Below are 21952 nucleotides of genomic sequence, written 5' to 3' on the forward strand. Positions count from 1 at the left end.
CAATTTGGTAATCACATATGAACTAAGAGAAAGGAAAAGTTTTGAGCCTAGGTTGTTGGGAGGAAAAAGATAACAGAAAGTAGGAATTCAGTGAGAGGGTTAACTCTGAGAAAAATGTGGTGAGATCAGTTTTAGATTTCTTGCATAATAAGTGATGATGAGACATTAAGATTGACGTCATTAGTGTAATCTTCAGAATGAAGGTGAAGGACAAATTGAGGAACTGTTCCAGAATGAAGGAGACTAGAGAGATATGGCAGTCAGGCACAACACAGGATACTGTAGTGGTGCTTTTGCTACAAAGGACATGATTGGGACAATTGGAAGAACTTGACTGGGGTCATTGAGCAAAGGGTATATAAGTATTTTTTTTAATACTATTCTTGTAATTTTTCTTGTAATTGTTCCTGTAAATTATCTTGTAATGTTTCTTGTGAATCTTTTGGATCACCTTCTGAAATTATTTTAAAATAAAAAGCAGAAAATTAGCAAACACAAATCTTATCATTTTTTGAAGACCAAAAGTTGACATTGTGAATATATCTTAAGGTATAAGTAAAATATACTTAAGACACCTGTAAGCATTCACAAGCCCAGTAATTCCATTTATAGTCTGTCCCCTAAAGAAGGAATGCTGTGTATCATTAAAGACAGAATTATTTATAATTGCAATATGAGAAGCTATCAAACATCCAAATGAAAAAAAAATGATTAAGTAAATGCTGATGTTTCCACTTGATGAACACTCCTCGGCTATATTATAATTTGATATATGGCTGGAGACCTACATGCAAATGTCTTTGGTTTAATATTAAATGAAAAAGTAGGATATAATCTGATAGAACTATGATTATCATGTTAAAATGTAGATATGAAATACACCAAGATAATATGGATGATATTTCTTTCAAAATGGTAGAGTTTTTAGTGATTTTCTCCCTTCCTAATTGTTTAACATCTCATAATGAGCTTACATTGCTTTCAAGATTTAAAGATATTTAAATTCAAAAGGCCAAGAAATAGAACTATACCACCTCAGAACTAGTGATTTGTATTGAATGTTATTTGCCACAGAATTGTAACCATAGAGGTCCAAGTCTCTGAGAAATTGAATATGTAGAGGGAGGCCAGACTGGGCCAAGAGGGAGCCATAGAGAGCTCTTACATTTGAAGGAGAAGAACGTGGTGGACAGAGTTGATGGAGGATTATTAACTAGGGAAGAGAGCCCTGAAAAGAATGCTGGCAGAGGATAGAGTTTAGGAATACCTCATCCTGAGGAAGGCCAAAGACAAAGGAGAGTAAACAAAGGATTTGACTATTTTCTCACTAAGCATTTCTCACAAAGGGATCTTTAATAAATAACAAGCCTGGCTTTTATAAATCAACTCAGACATTTATGGTTTTTGAAGTTAATTCCTATGGTTTGCGTTGCAATATTTTAACATGGGAAACGGAATTTAGAAACTCAAGAAGCAATTTGCCGCGATGAAATATCTGTGCACCTCTCCCAGTGACCTTGGTGGGCCGAAAGGGGCACTGCTGTGTCCTGTGTCTGAGAAGCTTCTGGACGTCTTGCCAGGAGCATTTCATCGTCAGAAAACGGTTCATTTTATAAGGTTTATAACCTTCCATAAAATTGCAGAAAATTTTATTCTTTTTTCATTAAGCCACCTTTAGACTGATTTTGGTCCCTTTATAGTCTCTTATTTAATCTGTTTTCCCATTGACTAGTGGGAGAAAAAAATTCTATCAGTGGTCAAAATAGTAATTAGGTCGTGTAAGTCACAGCCTAATGGCTTGGAGGCACATGTACTTACCAGGTATCACTTCCATCCGCCTTCATCAGTGAATTCTTTTAACTCTCAAACACATCTTTACCTTCTTCTTAAACAACGGAAAAAAGAAATTACTGAAGTGTACATTTTCCCAATTACAGCTTATTAATGTTTGTATTTTTTTTCTATTAAAGCATAATTCCCATGTTGTGAAAGCTCTTTTACCAAACTCTAAGGAAAGCATGAATTAATAAAACATCAAGAGATTTTATTGCCTATATTGAAAAATCATACATTTGCATAAAATCAGCAACTGAACCTTTCAGAAATGAACTTAATCACAAAGGGCGGACCACAAAGAAGAAGAAACGCACTGCAAAATAAATCTTAAAACCACATTCAGGTTTAAAAAGAGGAAAATATCAGTTCTACTTATTCCTGAAGGATTTTTTTTTAAAAAAACCTTTTAATTAATGACAGCCCTCAGGGCACTGAGCAATTGTTAATTAAAATGAGGAGGAAAGGGAAAGGAAGGAGGCAAGAATGCTGAGATGAACACGTTTCCTTTTCTCTGCAGGGGGATAACATTACTAAGCCAACATTAATAAATATGAATATTTTTGAACGAAAAAAATTTAAAATTGTACCCAAAAAATCATAACTCAACGTGGCATACACTAGCAGGTGCGTAAATTAATTGGGGCTCCTCAAGAACTCTAAACCACAGGGTGTCACCTTTTGTCTAATTGAGTGCTGGTGGCCTCCCACCCATGACAGGCTGGAGTGCCTCCTCCTCCGTACAAGCTGACTTCTGTCAGGAGAGGCGGCCTGATCAAAGCTCTTCCAAGGGATTTCATTCACTTTCATTCTAGCACCCGGTGGGCACGCATGCGGCAGCCGCCATCATTAGGAAACATGGCTTAAATGCTTGAGTTAGGAGGTGGACTCACTGCCCATTCCATTCAATTGCCCTTTCCCTGTTCAACTATTACATTTTTATTCCAAAAATAATAATTATCTGATCTTTTGGTTCACCCGCTGTGCTTACCTAATTTGGGCAGGTTATTAGTGATAATATTTTCCCAGCCCTTCCCTGCCACTTTCCCCTGCACCCCACATGAAAAGGGCTTTTTATCTTTCTCACGCATGCTCAAAAATCTACTTAACAAGCAGCGCTTTAGAAGCTAAGAACTAAAAATAGTAAGAAAACCTGTTTCTCACTTTATTCGGAAGGTGACCAAAGCCAGAACCCATGGGCTATATGTTTAGCATGAATAAAGTCATTCTTTGAAATTGGGATCACCTGGAATCGGTTTTCCCAATTTTTCTGGAATCAGTTGTCACAATTTTTCTATGACCCTAGTTTTACATAATCTTATAGGCTTTTTATAGTGTTGTTCTTCAAAAAAAAAAAAAGCATAGACCCTTAGGGTTTGAGTTTTTGTGTTGTTGTTTTGTTTTTCTTAATTTTTTCCCTTCGGTCTGTGTGCGTGCATCCCGTTGATGTTCAGCCTACTAGATGTCAGGGTCAGCTCATGGGGGTCTGTGTAGTTTACAAAGTTTTCAGATGCCAAAGATCAGTAGCTAGGAAACAACTGTGAATTTCATTTTTGCTGTTTATAGACAGAATACCTTGCCCACCGCAGATAAGACCCGGCCTCCCTAGCATTCTGTCTCCAAAAGAACAGACTGGAGGTACTCAGAAAACTGGCCTGTACAAAATACCAAATCTCTGCTTATTTTTAGCAATGTCTGGTCAGCATCGATGCTAGGGTAGAAAAAAAATAATTTGTTTCCTTTCATTGTTAAAACAATTTCTATGGGAAAATCCCTGATTTTCCTTGGAGGCCCTAAAAAGTTTTGTCAACGGCTTGTGCTGAGGTAGTAGCTACAGGAGGCCACAAAGGAAAAATATCTCAACCATCTAAACTGTGTCACTATTTGTTCTTATTACCTATACATGACATCTACTAATGATTCATCGGGGTAGTAATTTATATGTTATTTTAAAGAAATAAGTAAAACCTCTGCCTATATTTTTTAAAGTAGACCTACATAAGAATTGCCAAGAGTGCTCATCAAAATGATTTTTTGATTCTCCTCTCCACTTCACCAATGTCAGGGTGGAACCCACAATCCTGTATTTTAAGTGACTGTCATGCACACTCAAGTATCAGAGCCGCTGATTGGCCAAATGTTTCTATAGGGTAACATGATTTTTAACTGTAATATGTAACACATAGCATATAACACATATAATATATAATGTTTTATTGATTTCATTTGTATATAAATATATTATTAAATATATATGATATATAATTGCAAATATATATGAAGCTCTGTTCAAAATCCTATCTGTCAGTAGTGGCGACTACTGTGTCAGATTCAGAAACGTAACCCAGAGTTGAGGTCCTGGAGTTTGGTCCCTGGCTGAGGAGCAGATGTCAGGGTCAGGTTACAATGCCAAATTGAGATACACAGAGCAGGAGGAAGAAGAGGATGAAGAGAAGAAGCAATAAAGCAAGATACCAGGTCTGTAAAAACACAGTAAACAGTATAACTCGGGCACCTCCCTCCCAACTGGCCCAAAATGTCATTAACTACACGCCAGGTTCCAAATATTGGCTCACCTTCCTGTGATGGGATTTTGAAACTATGGACTGATACGACAAGTGTCCCACTTACGGCAAATCTCAAACCTGTTCTCCAAGCATAGGGAGAGGGAGTGAAACCAACGTCCCTGGGAAACACAGGCCTGGGACCATTCTCATTTAGGCTACACTTTACTGAAGTTCTGAAAATCAAGAATTGTGTCTCACCTTGTGACCTATGAAGAGATGTTTTTCTTGGGGAGGGAGCGTCTACCCACATTTGGGAATTCACCGAATAGACTTTGCAATAAATTTTAATTGGAATCTAAAAAAGATTAAGGGTGGGATGCGGGTGGAATTATTTTTAACTCTAGTTCGTTTCAAGTAAGACAGATGGTAACTAAATTTTCCGGAAAGCTTTAAAGAAGCTTTCATCTCTCAGAGGTTTTTTTCAGCCAACTTCAGTCTCACTGGCTTTTTTCACGAGGTTGCCTCTGGGATAACGCATTTGATAGCAATGAATAGGAACACAAAATTCCAAGTGCTTCATGCAGGCTGATACACTACCTCTCTTTAGACTTTGCTAATGAGAACTTGCTCAAGAAGGAAATTTGTAGCTGTTTCCAAATTGCCTACCTCCAAAGACCTATGTACCTAGGATAGATTTACTGATGCAGCTTAGAGAAAGATTTCAATCTTTCTTTAAAAAGAAAGGGTCCATTTATAAGTATATGAGCATATACTCTTCATTAAAGTATATCCAGAGGCTACTTCAATTATATTGATGGTTTAAATTAACAGTAGTAAAAATGTTTACAATACTCTTGTCAGCAGCATCCTCAAACTTCACACCTTTATGTCTTTGGAAAACAAAATACAATAAAGATTAAATTTTAAAAAAAAAACTAATTAGACTTAATTGTTGAAACTCTGAAGACCTCCTGGCATTAGGGAATTTGGATTTTGTATTCTCGTATCCTTCAGGAATGATGTATTTTAAACTTTTAAATAACTGTTAAATACATGGAGAGAATGTCATTCTCTGAAAGGGCAGAACCTGATTATTTACAATGTGCTATCACCACTCTCTAGTGCCCTTTGTACACTAGCAGAATTCCCAGAGTCACTGCCCACAGATTCAGTCTCCACTTCCTCACCTTTCTGTCCCTCTGCAGCTCGCTGCCCTGGTCCTGGTTCTCAGCTTTCCAGAGACCTGGTGACCAAATCCCAAGCATGCCCATCTCTGCTTTTCTTCTTCCTTCTTCTTTCTTTCTTTCTTCCTTCCTTCCTTCCTTTTTTCTTTCTTTCTTCCTTTCTTCCTTTCTTTCTTTCTCTCTCTCTTTCTTTCATGAGTTGTTTTAATGTTGTTTCAATATTAATTTGTATTTTAGGTGTACAACATAATGGTTAGACAATCACGTACTTTACAAAGCATCCCCGACATTTCTGGTACCCACCTGGCACCATACAGAGTTATCACAACATCATTGGCTATAGTCCCTATGCTGTACTTTATATCCCTGTGCCTACATTGTAACTCCCAATGTGTGCATCTCAATCCCTTTATCTTTTTAACCCAGCCACACTAACCCCACTTCCTCTGGCAGCCACCAGTTTTCTCTCCATGGGCCCGTTTCTGTGTTGTTTGTTCATTCGTTCTCCAGCTTTTCCTTCACGTCCTTGCTGTTTCCTGTGCATCTCCGGAGCACTCTCTCGTTCAGACACACCGACCTGGCAGCCATTCTCCTCAGCTCTACGCCAGCCACTCCTTTCCATTTTTAAGCATTTCTTTTCCCGTGTTGACCCATGTTTAGGGAAAATGCACTGTTTTTGTTTTTGTTTTGTATCCTCCTACTTCTAAACTAGATATGTAAGTATTTTTCCCACGCTGATCCATTCTGCGACACCAGCTGGGTGTCCTACATTCAGTTCTGACACAAACCAGAGTTGGCACAGACCTCCCAAGGTAAGGGCTCAGTTGCACAAATTGCCCCCCACCTCAGGCACCATTTATAAGTAGCGTGTCCCAAGGTTACCAACAACTTCTGTCTCACTTGGCTACAAGTCAATGGTTCCCATGACTCCCTCCTGAGGTTCAGTAATTTGCTGAATCCACTCACAGAACCCAGGGAAACAGTCTACTTAATGTGGCAGATTTATTACAAAGGTCATTTTAAAGGATACAAATGAATGGCCAGATGAAGAGATACAGAGGATGAGGTCAGGAAGGGTCCCGGATGCAGGAACTTCTGTCCTTGTGGAGCTGGGCTGCTCAGCCTCCTGGCACATGGACGTGCTCACCAAGTGGGGAGTTCTCCATTCTGTAGATCAGGGATTGCTAGGCAGGCTCCCTCATGGGAGCATGATCAACCATTAACTCGGCCTCCATCCCCTCTCCCCTCCCGGGAGTTAGGGGGTGGGGCTGAAAGTCCCAAGCTTCTAATCATGCTTGGTCTTTCTGCTGCCCAGTTCCCATCCAGGAGCCTGCCAAGAGTCACCTCATTAGAACAAAAGGTGCTCCTATTTATCCAAGAAATTCCAAGGGATTTAAGGGGTCTGTGTCAGACTCTTCTGTCACTCGGGTGATTACAAGGGGTTTAGGAGCTCTGTGTTGGGAATCAGGGTGCAAAACTTACTACAAGCAGGAACTGGGGACAGATATCTATATCGATATCTCTATATCGATATAGATATCGATATAGAGATATCGATATATATTTCTTACTCTTTTGCAACCCTTTAAATTCTTTCCTAGGTATCATCCCCATCTTTTTCCTGCCCCAACGTGGCATAGTCCGTATTTGCAGACACATCGTATTACCAAACCCTATCATTGCTATTGTGCCATTTTTTTGTTCACTTCACTATGCATGCTTATCTACTAGTTATTAATTGGGAATAGTAATTTGAAAATTATTTAAAGCAAACGTTAAAAGGAAAAGGCGTTGCTGTATTTTCCAAAGTAGGCCTCTGTGAGAATCACCAGAGGGGGTCACTGAAACGGCATCTTCGGTTTTCCCCCACCTTACCAACCTGAGGTGAGGCCCAGCGATCTTTGTCTTTAGCAAGGATCTCAGTGATTCCTCAGGACATTCAAGCATGAGAACTCTGATGGACCAAATGTTTTTGTAGATAACATTTTTAGGGTACCAGAAACTGAGGAGTTACCGCCATCTCACTGATTTCCCTCGCCCCAGCCCACATCCAAAAAGACTCCAAGTCATGTTGATTCCTGTATCTCCTCTCCTGCACCCTTCTCCTCTATTCTATCCCCTCTCTCACTCTTTTTGGGGCCATTATCTATTATATCTGGTACGTCTGCTTCCAGGCTACCATCCGAGGTATCTGCGTGTCCTTGGCTCACACTGAAATACGATCATATTTCACCCCCTGAAACTATTCACTGACTCCATATCATTTGTAGAATGAAATCCGAAGTCTCTGATACGCTTGTGAGGCTGGCCCCCACGCCCCTCAGGTCTCCCCCTCGGAGCCTTCCCCTCAGAGCCATGCGTGGCAGCCTTTTACTCTGCGAGACGCACCCTCCCCATGTACTCGTGCCCATGTCCCCGCTACCTGCAATAAACGCGCTCACCTGCCCACCTCATCACTGTCCTTGTCCACTTTGGGAATCTCGCCCATCACTCAGCATCCCCTCTCAGGCTCCTTTCTTGATATATGACTCCCCTGGGCCAACCTGTGTGCTGAAGATCCAGTCCAGCCATCAGACTGAGCTCTTTTCCCACCGCGTGGTCATTGTGTGCTGGTTGCTCTGTGGGCCATTTTCCATGCAGGGACTAAGGAAGCAAACAGACCTCATGGACCTGGGTGGGTGCCAAAGGGCTGCTAGCAAGTCAGAGACAGTATTAATACCAGGAGTGAATGCTCATTGAAAGAAGAGAAAAAATCGAGACCAGGAAAGTGGGGGGGGGAGGGTTTAATTTAATTAAAGGATTCCATGGAATTATTCACTGTGTCCACATGAGACCAAATATGAGCTTAAATTAAAGCGGAATGCATTTCAGTTGGACATAGGAAGCATGGCTTTACTGCAAAGTTGGCAAAAGATTGAAATAGAATAGCAAGCAGAGTTATGGAGTTAGAGTCCCATCTGGGCTCTTTAAAATGAGAAGAGGTAGATATTTATCTGTGAGCTGTGAGCCCCAGGAAGGTACTGTAATGCACATTCTCAGGTCTTTCCATACATCTTGAACAATGTTAAATTCCATTGTTAAATGTGTTCACATCTCTAATGGTTTCTTTAGGATGATTTTCTAAAAGTGGAATTCCTCGATCAAAAGATATAATCATTTTGCATGTCCTTGGTGTATATTGCTAAGTTGGTTTTCAGAAAACTTGTATCCCTAATTCCCCCTTTGATAAGTGAAAATTGCACTAGTGTTATTTTATTTCATGATTAACTTAAGTATTTATGTGCTTATTAGCCATTAATATTTCTCAATTTATAAATTGACTGGTAATAGGGGGAGGGACAGTTGTTCAAATTTTTAACCATTCGCCTCCTGAGGTCTTAGCATCTTTCTAATTTATTTGAAAGGGTTCCATGTCAGTAAAAGATATTTTAACCCTTCGTTTTATCTCTGGCATTTCCCCCCTCATCTGTAATTTGACTTTTAATTTGATCAATGTTGTTTTTGACATACAGAAATGTACCAGGGTTACAAATTCACTCAATACTACGCTTCAATGTGCAGATAAAATGTGCTGTATTTATTTTATCTGTAACTTTGCTGATCTTCCTTATAAACACTCACCCACTGGGCAGGAAAAGAGAAATTAATTTTTAGGCCTTTTTTGGTCTCGGTTTGTTAAGATCGTTGCTTAGCCTCTCTATTCCCGACCTCATCCCCTAGTCTGGTTTTAAATGGAGTGGAGTACAGCAGAGAGGAGGGCTCTGCTAACACAAGGGGTATGCACCCAGCCTCTGCTGAGAGGTCTCTTCCCTTTCACCGTGGGGCCTGACCTGAAGGCTCTCAATTAAGTTCCAGACACTCAAGGGGGCAGGTCCCAGACATACCTTGTGGGAACCAAGGGTGGCCCAGCAAAGATACATGCCCAGGCCTCCCTGTGCCTAACCAGCCGCACCAGCAAGTTCCCCTTAAGGTGGCTGCACCTATGTCGGTTAAGGGGCCGCCTGAGGGGCCGTCTCTTTCTAAAGTACTAAACGGAAATGGAGACAAGAGGTCCTCCCTCTGTGTCCCTCACATCAAGTGCCAAAGCCAGGACACAGGAGCCTGACTACTTTTTTTCCTCTTACCCTCACATCCTTCTGCCCTTTGGCATTTTGCTTTTCATTTCTCTTGCCTCAACCCCTCCTCCTACCACAGAGCAGCAAGCCCCCTGGCCTTGGCCCGAGGGGCAGGAGTGGTATCTTTTCCACAGTCCGGGAGAACCGGTAGGATCTGCTAAACAGATTTAGGCATTGAAGAGCCTTGCTCCAGAAAGTGCGTTCCTGCCCTCCCCTGCCCAGCGCAAGCCATCCCAGTGGCTCCGTCTCAGAAGGATGAGGCTGCAGGTGGGACATGAATAAGGGGAAAATTAGGATGCATCTGTTTGCTCTTTGCAAAGTACTGTCCTGGTTACATAAATTTTCCATTTTCATGTAGCCAAATCTTTTTTGCTTTTGCACTTGGAAAGTTCTCTCCCATTCAAATGTCAGGTAAATATTCATCTGTAGTTTCTTTTAATTTTGAAAGATTCTTTTCCTTTTTAAGAAAGTCTTTAGTCCATATGGAGTGTATTTGAGGAAGTGTTGAAAATTAAAAGTCCAAGTAGTTTTGTATTTTAAAAAATAATGTTCTCACAACCTTTAACATATTCTCTTCTTTGGTTTCCATGTGCTACGATTTCCTGGTATTTTTATTTTTCTTCTGTTCTAAATATGGACAGGAATGTCTATCATTTTCCCTTTTCTTCTCAACCCCTGTTTTCCTCAATATCACAAACACTTTCAATATCAGCTCCTTCCAATATGTAGGGATGAAAAAATGTTCAAAAGGCTGGAGGCTGTGTTTCCACCTACGCATTGGACTTTTCTCCTAGGATCTTGCCTCAGTCCTCTCCCTTCCTACATCCTGCTCTTTTGATCCCAAACCCCAATCTGCTTCTCGCCCTCCCCCAGCCACCTTTCTCATGTCTGGAAATGGATCTCCAGCCCCTGGCTTCTAAGGCTCGAGACTCTCCGCTCACACAGACACTTCCCAGCCATCCTGGACCCCTCCTTGCCACCTTCTGGCCAGCTCTCAAGTACTTAAGATCCCTCTTACATTCATTTGCATTCTTGGGTTCTTTCGGCCCTTGAAAATCCTGCATGTTCTTTAGGACAAGTTTGAAAGATAACTCCTTTCTGGAACCTGCACTTTGTGCTCCTTACAAATCAAAGTGATCTCTTATTTACCTATATTTTCCTAGCACTTTGTGCTTTTCTGATAGCTTATCCCACTTGACCTTATATTATAGATATTTACATATGTCCATTTCTCCTATATTGTAAGTGTCTGCAGGTAGATTTCTATGCTACTGAGTAATGATAAGCAGAAGGAATGATACTCTCTAAACAAAGCCTGTATTTAAAAGTAAGAAACCTGTATAATGAGGTTTAGATAAAATTATCTTGCAGAATTAATAAAACTAGAAGTGTTTAGATAAAGTTTAGGGTCAACTTTTGGACCATGGCATACATTCTCTCCATCACTCCCTCTTTCCTCTCTCTCCCTTTTCTGTGCACAAACTGAAGGACAGAAGCTATATGGTAAGCTTTTGTCTAATCGGCATTGCCAGGACACGACCTTAAATATTGTAGTTCCTCAACATACAGTTGTTAAAAGAATAGGTGGCTGGATGGAAGAAAGCAATGGTTGTCTAACAAATAATGTGGCATTTCTTGACACAGGATCATGAAATACACGTTTGTGAGCGCTCTCCCCTCCCGGGACCTCTCCCCCACAGATGTTCAGTGAGGTGGCATGCTCACCTCCTGCCAGTCTAGACCCACTTCTTCCCAAGTCCAAATAAAATAACAGGGGGTAGGGGAGCTCATTGGAGGTGTGGACAGCAAAACGTAGAACAGCTTTCATCGATAAGGATCAACTAATTCTGCAGAATCAAAATGGCGTGTGAACCAACTCGCCCCCACCCCCACCGCATGACAGAATGACCAGTGAGTCGACCCGCGCTTCACTGTGACCACTAGGGGCATTTAAATTTCCAACCAACCTCAATATTAATTGTGTCACTCATTCAGGCAGAAATCTGGGTGAGGGGGTTAGTGTACGTGCAGACACCCCTTTTGGGTTAGGGGACCAAGTCCTCCCTCAAGGACTCCCTCCCCACGATAGCTGTAAATGGGTTGCTAATCAGAAAGGCCTCAGGACAAAGGTAAGTGGGATAAATTCCTATTTACTGAATTAATATTACTGGCTCCCTGGGTGCCCTTCTTCTCCTTGGAAGCACTTCTGGCAGTCTGATGTGGGATTTTTGTCTGGCACTGCTCTGAGACTGGGGCTTTGGGGCCGATATTAATTTTAGATCCTTAGTCTGGGGAGATTAGTCTATTCTACGAGCTCTAATGTACGGGTGAAATAATTTTCAGGAGCAAAAGTGCTTGCTTATCTGATCCATACTCTTCGATATGAATTCCACCTCACATTCTATGTTAGGGACGAGTATGATTAATTCATTACCCAAGATTACAGCACTATGCTAAAAGCTAAAAGCTACCTCGAGGCATTTCTTTTGGTGTGAAATATTAAAGATTCAACATTTATATCAGTGCACCTAATTCATATTCCTGAGCCTGTGGGCTGAGAAAGGAACATGGAAATATCCCGTCATTTTCTCCATCAGTTTGTTAAAATGTTTAGGAGGATTATTGCTTCTGCTCCTTCTTTGATAAGAACAAGGAGAACTCTGTCCATGAAGACTAAAATACAAAGACTAAAAGCCATCGTGTCTTTTATTTCTTAAAAATGTTGCAGATCAGGTTTTGACAATAGTGGACCTTGGGATACCTGTTTAGGTGTAACACTGAATAAAAAGCTTTCTTGACAAAGAGAATGGGTAATACCATATGATTAGTAATAAACAGGAACTAGAATATAGAATCCCTTCGGGAGTAAATTTGAGAATACTCTCGTGTTGTCCATTTCCAGAGCAGGAAACAGAGGTTTGCATAATGCAATTTAATATCCAAATTTCTATGAGGTGACCTGGGAAATATATTTTAATGCTTAGACTGAAGTCAGGATGTGACGGAAACTTGCCACCACTTCAGGTAAGATAGCAATACAAAATAATGATGTTGTACTATGAAGAATCAACTTAGAATGTGGAAAATGTGCACAGCTTCCAGAACTTGCCCCTTTGCTCCCCTGTCTGGTAAAGAAGGCTGATGGGCAAAAATAAATAATTAAATTAAATAAGTATGGCTGACAGTCTTATTCTTACCTTTTGGTGGGGAGGCAGGGATCTAATTAGGTATTTAATTAGATGGCATTTCCTTTTCTTTTTTAAAATCATAAAATGTACATTTAAAAGAATTATAAAATATTTTGCCAAATTGCGAGAATAATTTTGGAGCTAATACCTGCAATGGCTGCCACCTTTCAAGACACAGAGCCATACCAACCCCACCTATGTGCACCTCCCAGTGACCCAGAGTGGTCTTTATTAGAAATATTTTCGAGAAGCTCAATTGGAATGATGACTTAACTCTGCTCTTTCAAATCATGTTCCCACTAAAAGTCCTTGCTGAGCTAGAGATCGTGTGTGAAAGAGTCAGCGTTAAGTAAAAGTAAAACAGCGTAGTCTTCCTTGAATGGCAAAAATTCAAAGATTTATTGAAAATTAACCTTATTAGGAATAGTTCTTAGGAGCAAATCATTGTGAGACCACAGAAAAATCTATGTACATTACATACATAGGTGTATGCTAAAGAAATTCACAGAGTTAATTTTTTGCTAATTTAAATTCTTAGGCAATTATTGAGTACCAGCTGAAGGTAAGACAGCGTGCTAGATGCTCCATCTAGAGCATGTTCATAGTGGTTAAAATAACCACTACACACACCAACAGTTTCTGTGGCCAAATAGATTAAAAAGTTTTTTCTTTAAAGAGAAATTTTCATTTCTAGAAGAGGTATGTAGTATAAAATAATTTTCCAAGTGTTTTAACTAATGATGGCCTTTTTAAGGAGAGTAATAAAAAAAAAAACTGATGCTTTATGGACACACAGGGAAATTCCGTTCAAGGATATCAATAAATATCATCAGTCAAGTGTTTATAGATCCCCAAATCCAATTTGAAGTCATCTAGGACATAAAAATCAGAAAAGATTTTTCTAAAGTATGAAGATCTTTTGAGCCATCAAAAGCAATCTCCAATGTGATTGGGTCATTGCTCCGCTATTAGAAGTGGCCTCTAATGTAATTTGGCGCCTCTGCAACATCCTTGGGTAGAAAGAGCCCTGGTCTTCTAGCCTGAGGTTGAGATGACCTTTGCACAAGATAACTAATCTTTTGGGGCCCCAGTTTTCTCATAGGCAAAATAAATGGTTCAGATGAAATTATTGTAAATTACCTAAATCAATGTCTTAATCTCTTGTTAAGTTAAAATGCCTCAAATTGGCTTTGATCTGAAAGTAAATGATCAACTGAAAGAAATCAAGGAGTAGACCTATGACTTTTTAATGTTGTATCTTATTTCATTTTATCCTACTGATTGTTTAATCAAATGTAAGCACCTTCTCCAAACCTTGGAGAAATCAGCAGCTGGTGGAATATTTTGGAAGCTACTGTGTAGTTTTGCTGGTGATTCCTGGAAAGTTCATGAGATAAATTGGAGCCAAATTTGAGCATAGTGTAGCAAAGCTTGGTGAACTTGTTTACCAGATTGCTCTTCACTGTGCATAAGTAAGTAGCTAAGACTTACCAGACCCTGAGAATAAGTTGTCAAAATAATGTGTGTCTTTCTATTTCAGTGGTAACTCCAATTACATATTATTAATAGATTATGAACTTAGTAGAAATAGCTTGGGGAAAACGATTCAGTTAGATTTGTTTGTCTTCCACCATTTTAATGGGGCAAGAAAAAGTGATCTTAAACCACTGAGCAATTATACACACCACCTGATGTTTAGAGCATAAAAAAAAACTAGTCCATCTCATTAGCTGACCAAAGAGGATATTATTTAATCAATTACAAATAATGAACTCCAAGAAAAAATATTCTAAATGTGAGATAGTAGTAGCATTTTATGGAGAATATATCTGGAAAATAAGAAAATAGAAATGGAAAATATTTACTTGACTTCCTTCTTTAGTTAGAGTGAAGGGAAAAAAAGCACCACATTCATCTGCTCTGAGTTGTTAGAATGCTTCTAGATATTCTGGCCTTTCAAAAGCCCCAGTCCTGTCTTACCTGGGAAAAGAGTGGAAAAAGTACAATTCTACAATGAACTGAAATTTTCAATTACTGGTTTTCTTTGTGGAGAAGTGTGGCCTAGGCATCATGTGTTTTGGGGACAAGAAAATACCAGATCAATTAGTAATAAAGCTCTGCTTTTATGCTGGAGTCATGACTTTGGGGAATAAGGAAGAGATCAAGATGCATTTCACAGTTGAACGCAGATGAGCAAGACAGATTACTTTGGGGTGGTTGATAGCTCTGCAAACATTGATGTTATAATTTAAAAAAGAAAGAAAGAAAGAAGGAAAGAAAGAAAAGAAAGGAAGGAAGGAAGGAAGGAAGGAAGGAAGGAAGGAAGGAAGGAAGAAAGAAAGAAAGAAAGAAAGAAAGAAAGAAAGAAAGAAAGAAAGAAAGAAAGAAAGAAAGAAAGGAAGGAAGGAAGGAAGGAAGGAAGAAAGAAAGAAAAAATAATCAATGATTTTCCAGGAGTAGATATTTGCAAATGTAAATGCATCCTTCTTTGCTTATGAGCACAGAGTATCTGACATTAACACTATTTGCTTCTCTGGATAAAGATCACAAGATTATACTACTAAGAGGGAAACAAATAGTATAGAAACTACATGAAATAGTGATCTGAAATGAATTAAGAAAATCTGTTGGTTTACAGAGCTTTCAGCAAGGGCTCCTGCAATGCTTCAACAGGATTTGCATAGGCTGTCAAAGGAGAAATGAACACTGTGTTAGTTTGGTTTCTTCAGAGAAACAGAACCAATAGACTGTGAATGGAAATTTATTATGAGGAATTGGCTCATGGGATTACAAGGCTCAGAAGTCCCACTGTGTATCATCTGCAAGCTGGAGACCCAGGAAGCTGAAGGTGTAATTCAATTCCAGTTGAAGGCCTAAGGGGAGCCAATGGTGTAAATTCCAGTCCGATAGCAGGAAAAGATGGGATGAGATGTTCAAGCTCAAATAGGCAGAAAAGGAAGGTGGAATGAATGCCTCCTTCCTGCACCTTTTGTTCTATTCAGGCTCTCAGTGGGTTGGGTGACACCTGCTTTGGGAGGACAATCTACTTCACTGAGTCCACCGATCGAAATGCTCATCTCATCTGGAGACACCCTCCCAGACATACCCAGAAACAATGTTAAATTCGGGCACCCAGTGGCCAGTCGAGTTGATACACGAAATTAAACATCGCAGACTCCAAGAGGTGAAGTTCATATCCCAATGAGAGTATAAACCAACGAATGTGAGTAATAGAATTTGGACTTTTCTAATTCCTCTTTGCTTTGCTGCTGATTCTCCTTAATGACATAAATAGGAAAATCAGTAGTTTCAATTCTAGATTTTTGGCCACGTGTCTCTTGCTTGCAATTTTTTTCTCTAAAGAAATTATGCCTGTTTTATGGATTAAAGGACTATGTCACACAAATAATTCATAAAATTGCTGAGGTCGTACTCCTAAGAGATGGGGTCCACTGGCGAGCAGGTCAGACTCAGGATAACAGAAGCAGCTGGAAATGCCTACCAGCACAGTAAGCAATGCGCTTAACTACTTGGTTGGTTTGTCATCATCATTTCCTCACAAAACAGTAACATACATTTACCTTTTAATTATTTGGCAGAGTAGGTTCTGTGCTGAAGCAACAATATAGAAGGCTGAAGTTCAAATCTGGGATCTTTGAAAATACGTCATTGAGTTCTTGGAATAGCCCTTAGGGAAGATGCCTGGAGCTTCTATTCGGAGCTTCAGGGAGTCGGGGGAGGCCTAGCCACTGCTGGTAGGATGGCCATCCCTCTGCTACATCCTACCAATAGACTTGACCATGACCACAGAGAGTGAATTTAGTCCTAGGTCTGTGTTTTAGAAGATTCTGTGGACTTTGGTTCTATATTAAACTTGAGTGTTGATATTGCACTCAACTTTTATCATTGACTACAAAAGGAAAAAAATCCCTGTTTTCTGGTGGCAGGTTTGTTTTGTTTATCTGTAGTCAAATGTAGATGTGAGAAAAATTTTCATTCAGATTTAGTCCAGGATTGGAGAAAATTTGATTGCCAGACTTCTCAAAAAAGAAAAACAGCATTTCAGAGAGTGAAAGCTTTACATTCCTTTTAAAGAGAGAGGGCAATTGTTACTGAAAGTTAATTTAAAATAGACCCCTTGTGTATAATGAAAGGCACCTGCCATAACTCAGCATGAAGCAGGCTTTCTTGTCTTTTCAGTCATCTAGTAATCAACAAATCAAATATCCTGAAAATTTGAATGTAATTTTTAAAAGTGTATATACCAATCTCTATTTTTTCCAATTTGTCTTCATTATAAAACTTGAAATACGTAACTCAAGTTTTAAAAAAAAAATGGTCCCTGGACAATAAAATTACACTTGAGAGTAAAGCTAGATCATTAAAAATTATACATTTTTAAACAATATAAGTTGCAGGACATTTTTTTTAATTTGAAAGAAAAAAGGAATTATCTATAATCACCTCTCTCTAAAATAATCACTATTCAGATATTGATCTTTTCTTCATTATTTTTGATCTTTTTGATAGATATAGTCAAAGTATATATGCTTGTCTTTGTATTTTCCATTAACACTATAACTTAACTTCTGTGTTGCAACATAATATTTATAACCATCTGTTTAGTGGCTGCACTGAGTGGATTAATAAATTAATCATTTGTTTGTGGTTGATCTTACAAGTAGACATGACCAAACCTCTTAAAATGGGTATTTAAACAACAATCAGTCATCCTTGGAAAATGTACTGAATTTAGTAAATAACAAAATGCATATCCTGCAGCTGAGATACCGCGAGAGCTGTCCCCCATCGGTGGTTTAGCACAAGCAAGCGTCTTGCTTCCCATTCCCCTGGCACCTGTTATTCCTGTTGGATTGATCTGAATTGCATTTTCCTCTGTCGGGCTCTGTTCTCAGCTGAGGAGTTACAAGGGGAGCTTCTTCTATCTCAATGCATCTCCAAAGTTAATTTTTGTTTCTCCTCTCTTTCTGAAGCTCCACTATAGCAGCCTATCCTCCCGGCCCTTCATTCCCTACTATGAAGCAGTATAATAAATGATTATAGTCCAAAAATGTTTTTTTCAATATGCAAAAGTTTGAAGGTCAACTTGCCAGTGATTCGTCTGCCATGCATATGCATGGCTCTTGTGGAAGTGAAGAGTGAAGCCTACGGCAACGAGGTAGCTGAGCACTCTTTCCTGGGAGAGTGCTGCTGGCCCAAGGATCTAAAACTTCAGTGCTGGACTGTTTAAGGTGATAGGCTGTTAGTTCCTCCTGTGAGTTAAGAGCTTTGTGGTATAAACTTTCTCAAATACCTTGCAGAAGAAACTGGTTCTGTGGCTAACAAGTTTGAGAATCACCAAGAACTATGGCTGTGTCATGGAAATTCAAATTGTAAGGTGTCTCGGAGTATCAAAGGGCCCTCTCACTTGGTTTAACCCAACACTTACCAGATTTATTTCATTCCAGAATCCTATTTTCACGTTGAAAGCTATTATTTAATTTATTATGTACATAGTATACCTAAAACCCACAACAGAGCTTGGATATATAGGGCAATACCATTATTTGAGTTGACATGTTTTTTTAAATGACACATTTGTCCTCATTCTTTTATTTGTATTGCATGGTATTAAGCACCTACTGTCTACAAGGCCCTGGGTTTTACTTAATCTTCTTCTACATCCTCAACCTTGGTCTTCCCTTCAGGGAAGCCCAGGGAAAAGAAGCCCTTGGTCTTCTTTTCAGGGAAGAAAAACATTGTAACAACCCTGCAGGCACCTTTGCCCACATGATGGATCCCTGAAGAAGAGACCTATCAGCAAGGCCTACAAAGCGTTGGCAGTGTCCCGGGGAACAAGGCTAATAAAAGGAGTCCGCCCTGCTCCTTCAGGGACTCTTGTCTGGCAAGGCCCAGAATTTACCTCTATTTGGGAGAGTTTTAGATTACTAATCGTGAACGAAGGATTTCCTCTCCTTCGATCCATCCTCAAGTGAAGCACCAGCTGCTATCAGACCTAGCATTCCTTTCAACACAGGGGATTAAGGGGCATGTGGCAAGGGGATCTATTTCAAAGAGCAGTAGACGATGATCAATGATAGAGGAAATCAGAGTTGAAGAAGGAACATCAGTGCCTTGAAATGTTCCCCAGAGCTCTGACCCCATGACGGTTGTAACTAAATGGCTACTTAGTTTATTGGATTTACCCACAGCACGTATTCAAATGAAATGGATGGAGGCAAGAACCTCCACGCTACATGACAGAAAAATGACGGAAAGCTTTTGAAGGTCAGGGAACGTAGTACAATCACTTTAGACTAGTGGGAAAATGAAATCCTTCTCAGGACCTTGTAGACCTGATGGTACTATCAATTTTAAAATGGATATAGTGCTTGAGAATGCATATGTTTCATACTAAGTGACTATGTACTGAATTATAATAGCTTTGGTCATCTACTCAAGAACTTAACAAATGAGTTACATGAAATGTTAATATCATTGATACCAGAGGAATTATTTATTTATTACTATCATCACATATTACAAAACAGAGCTTCCAAAATCTTTGGCAAAAAAAAAGGGAAATGTCTTATATCAGTGATTCTCTTGAATGTAAGAACAGCCTAGCAATACTCAGCTGGAAGGAAGAGGTAACTGATCATGGAATTAATTTTACATGCTCAACTTCTTTCTATTCAATTGTCAACCAATCTTCTCATCTCTATATAATCCCATATAATAGGAAATAGTATTTTTCCTGGACAGACAAGTAGGGGCTTTATCTGCTGATGTGATTTTTTAATGGGATATTGTCCAGGTTCAAATTACACATTTTACTATGAGACAAAATCATCTCTTCATACATAATATCAATGTACTAAATTCCTAAATAATTAGATAAAGTGGCATTTCTAGAGTGTTGGAATGCAAGGCTAGGAAGCCTTACATGGAGGAATGTAATAATATCTGAGGGGGGTGTGTGTGTGAATAGATAGACAGACACATCCTTTTCCATAGTGTCTATATATGTATGTGTAAACATAAAGCACTCGTTTTCTAGGGCTAGATCAACAACATACCACCCACTAGGTGGCTTAAACAACAGAGATTTATTTTATTACAGCCCTGGAAGGTAGAGGTTGAAGATCGAGGTGTTGGCAGGTTTGGTTCCTTCTGAGGCCTCTCTCCTCGATCAGCAGATGGCCACCTTCTCCGTGCGTCCTCACCTGTTCTTTCCTCGGTGGCTCAGCTTTCTCACATCTCCTTTTGTGTCCAGGTTTTTTCTCTTCTTAAAAAAAACACGAGCCATATTGGATTAGGGCTCATCTGGACACTCTCCTTTTAACTTAATTACATCTTACAGGCCCTGTCTCCAAATACCGTCACATTCTGAGGTACTGGGGGTTAGGTTTCAACATAGGAATTGGGGGGGACACAATTCAGCTGTTAACACATAGTATATATAGAAATACATAATTAGGGGGAGAAAGTTATATTTACAGTCACCAGGGTTGATATCTTTGCTGAACGCTGCGTACGTGCCATCAATCGCACTGCTCAAGTGAGATGCCAGTGGGAAAAACAGGAAATCAATTCTTTTTCCTAAAAATGAATGACTACCACTAGTTCACAAGAAAACCTCTATACTCAGTAGAAGATTAAAATTCTTATTTCAGAGAACATTTTTTCTTATTAAAAGAATTATTAAACATTTAGCCACCCAAACACAGTTACTTAGTAATGGAGAAAAAGAAAAACCTAAGTATAATTTCAAAGAAAATGTTACTTTGAGATGGGGAAGATGAGAAGAAATTCTAGTGAGCATATCAGTTTAGCTTTGGAAAAAAGCATTTTAGAGTTTACTTTTCTGATGGATCGCTTTTAAGAGAATAACATTACATAAAGATCTTACTAACTTTCGTACATCCAAGAAAATGTATGTATATTTCTTAGTAGTTTTCTCACAGTTTTGACCTTAGATTTATTTAGCCATGAGGCAATCATATGGCTCTGGAGCGGACAAATCTTAAGAGATTCTGGGTCAGGGACTCTGAAGCCCTGTGGTGAAAGAGGCCTGGCGTGGGAGGGACGCGGAGCAGCTAGGCCGGGGCAATTCTCTTGCCTTTGTTCAACAAGAGCGGTTCCACTCATCTATTTTACATAATGAAGATCCACACAGGATTTTTAGAAAAAATCAGTGTATACTGTTTGAAACATTAAAGAAAACCTCTAGTATAGGAGTGTGTTCCCATTATACAGTCAAGAAACCGAAGCCCAGGCAGGTTAAGTGACCTGCCCAAAGTCACACAGCTTTGGTTTTCTGATTCCCCAGGTCAACTTCTGACTATAGTAAGTCCTCATTTAACGTTATTGATAGGTTAAGTGAAGCGACATATAATGTAACCAATTTACCCTTGGCTGATTGATATAAATGAAAGTTCCTACATCTCATCAATGCAACAAGATGGCACTGAGTGAAAATGTCGTCATTCGAGGACCTACTGTACTACAGTATGCAATATTGCTCAAATATTATTTGGTGAATGCTTGTGCCATCCATACAAATTGGACTTCACTGTGGTTTTGCTTGACAGGTAAAAGTAAATGTTGAGATTATAACTTTGCTATTGTCATTTGGGCTACTGACAGAAAGCCAGCATAGGATTGGGTCTCCTGATTAGTCATCCCTACATGACGCTATCTTTTTATTTTTCAATTAATATTATTTTTAGTGCTTTTATTAGTTCCATATTATTCACAATTGAAGTTTTGTTTCTTGTCCTTTGGCAGTTTTTCAAATGCATTGAGACTCAACTCAGATTCGAGGAGCCACTCTGACGGCAGTTCTTTCTATAGCCCACTGGAGCACGTCTGTTCTGCTTTGCCTTTTTTTTTTTTCTTTTTTTTGAGACTTGTATTGCTCTATTCTCTGGTTCTAGAACTGATACTTTTGATACTGTGTGCATGTGCTATTTCCAGAAAAATTTCACTGCTTATGACCCTGAAAGTAACTACCTATCTTAGAATAATGTCTGTTTTAATTAAATGTTTCTAGAGAGTCAAAAGAGGCGAATTTTATGTTTAGTTATGCTACCATGCCATGCTTTCCCCTTCTTCCTGTGTGA

Source organism: Pteronotus mesoamericanus, unplaced genomic scaffold (assembly GCF_021234165.1).
Source record: "Pteronotus mesoamericanus isolate MK-2021 breed Mesoamerican mustached bat unplaced genomic scaffold, CSHL_Meso_final contig_20, whole genome shotgun sequence".
Taxonomy (NCBI): Eukaryota; Metazoa; Chordata; class Mammalia; order Chiroptera; family Mormoopidae; genus Pteronotus; species Pteronotus mesoamericanus.